Raw genomic sequence first — 2,538 nt, 5'->3', positions numbered from 1 at the left:
CGATCGACCTTGCTTCCTCCCACGCACAAAATATATCTACACGTCTGTGACTGGATCATCTCTCAAGCTCTATCTTACAGCCCTCACCCTTGCCAAAAGCTCAATTGGACAATATCTCTCCAGAGCATATATATTTGTTCCATGAATGTCGGACCACACTCACTTTGTCTCTCGATTGACCTCGCTTTCTCACGCCGTATCTTCCACAGATTGAAGCTACCTCTCCATCCCTCGCAAAGCCGGAGCTATTTACATTGCGAGGGGCACTCCAACCTTGGATTAATTTGTGTAGGCATTTATTCCGGTCGGTTTAGATTATATTTTCGTAGCATTCGGCCCACAACTACTTGAAACACCGTTGCAACCCCCGCAACTCCCCTAGTTGATTTCCCTCTGGCTCGGTCATCGCTCTCTCGCACGTCCTTTCTCGGCTTCAACGTCGCACCATGGTATTATTACAAAAAACTCTGTTGTTCTCTTTAATTATTATAAATAAGCTACAAAACTACACACTGATAGTCCACTTGGAATGGAACAAATTTGGACCCACAAATTAAAGTGCTACAAACTATACACCGAGGGGCCCACATGTCATGAAACAAATTTGGACCCATATACAAATTGAAAAATAAAGGACGAGGATCGAACATGCGACCAGGGCCTTCAAGCCACACGTCAATAGGCAACATATGTAGAACAGCAATGTTTGTTGTACCTCCCTTTGTTCACATAATGTTTTTATATTACCACAGCCTATTTAATTGATAACATGTAATATTATTTTTAGTACTATTCGCCTTCACTTACTGGTAGGTTCCATGTGTGCTCTCTCTCTCCTCCCCTTCTGCGTTTAGACGCACGGGCATACACGAAGAACTCGCGGGCGATGTTGGCGTTGACCATATCTGGATGCATTCATAAGTTACGGCACCAGTTTCACGTGCTAGCAGCACTAGTCAGTGTGTACGTGCAATGCACGTTAATTTGGAAGTATATTAAGTGCATGCGGATATTAAGTTGGATATTATTTGCGTGCTATTATGTGATTAGCACTATTTTTGGCATGAAATTAACTGCACGCTAAACGTGTTGAGCGCTCGACATTGAAGTAGTCTAGGTCGTTGGATGACAAGGAATACATGTGGCTTGATGACGTTTTATATTTAATTTGATACGGCTCTAGCAGAACATTCAATCGATCAAACCATAGATTTCGTTCAGTCTGACTCCAACTTTAAATTATACGACGATCGATCTAAAATAAACGGAAATGATAAACGTTCGGATTTTAAGCATGGCAATCCGAACGTTTTTCATGGCAAATTTAGATTACACAGCGGCGGCGGGGGCGTCTTGCGGTGGGAAGCGGCTCCTCTGCCGTGCTCCGTGTGTCGTCGGGCCACTGACCGACGGCGACGGCGGCGTCTTGCGCCGTTGTTGGCGTACTCGTGGATGTTGGCCCTAGCTTCAAGGAAGGCCACAATGTTCTGGACTTCGGTCTCCAGGAGCGAGTCAACTGGCGGGAGGAGGCGACTAGCGTTGGTGCAAGGAAGCGGTTGACGGCGGCCATCCATGCCACTGAGGGGGGCACTGGCACCCGTGCAGGGACAGGCGCTGTCAACGGTGCAGCGGAGACATTCGTGTGCATGGGCACCAGCACGGGCACGCACGTCAGTGCACGCGCAGGCGCATGCGCTGGCAGGTGCACGGGCACTGGCACGGGCGTGCGCGTCTGTGCACGCGCAGGCGCATGCGCTGGCAGGTGCACGGGCGCGTGAAAGTCGGCGGGGACCTCGTGGAACCCCGTGGCATCAAGCTCGGCGACAATGTGAGGCTCCCAGCCCATCAATGCCACGGGGATGGGCGCTGGCACAGTCGGGGCGATGGGAGCCGGAACGGGAGCGGGGACAGGCGCGGCGCCTTCCCGCAAGGCCAGTTCAAGCTCGTCCCAAAGCGCCTTATGTTCTTGAGACTCCGGCTGGGTGTCTTCCTCAGGAAACTGGAAGACTAAGGGCAGACCATCGTGATGCGGCATGGCGTACGTTTAGGTCAGGCTGGTTGGAGGTAGACGACAGGAGAATCGGAGAGGAAGAGAGAAGATTGTAGCGATACCGGGTAGTGCGGGGTTGATTTTAAACTGCGGCGCCGGCGACATTAAAAGTGGGAGCAGTTGGGACGAAGGTGGGCGGCGGAGCCTGGTCAAAGGGCTCGCCTCCCGGTGAGCCTGCACAGCGGTCTGCTCGCACACCTCCCTGACAGCCGGCGCAGCGGTCTGCTCGCACGCCTCCCGTCGACTCTCACGCTTGCTCGGACGGCACCTGCCGATGAGAAGCGGGACTCGTGGCGGCGCGTAAACGCCCACGGTTTCAATAGTGAAAGCGTTCACCTTAACGTGACAGGTCTTTGTTCCAAAATACCTTGGCTCTTCATTTGTGCAACTTGTCATAAGCAGGTTGTCTCAAATTGAAGAAAAAAAATTACGAAGTAATATTTGTGCCATATCACGTGACCATGCTCAGTTTCAAGAATTTATAGTCA

This window comes from Aegilops tauschii, chromosome 6 (genome assembly GCF_002575655.3).
Source record: "Aegilops tauschii subsp. strangulata cultivar AL8/78 chromosome 6, Aet v6.0, whole genome shotgun sequence".
NCBI classification, from domain to species: domain Eukaryota; kingdom Viridiplantae; phylum Streptophyta; class Magnoliopsida; order Poales; family Poaceae; genus Aegilops; species Aegilops tauschii.
This window is presented reverse-complemented; position numbering follows the sequence as displayed.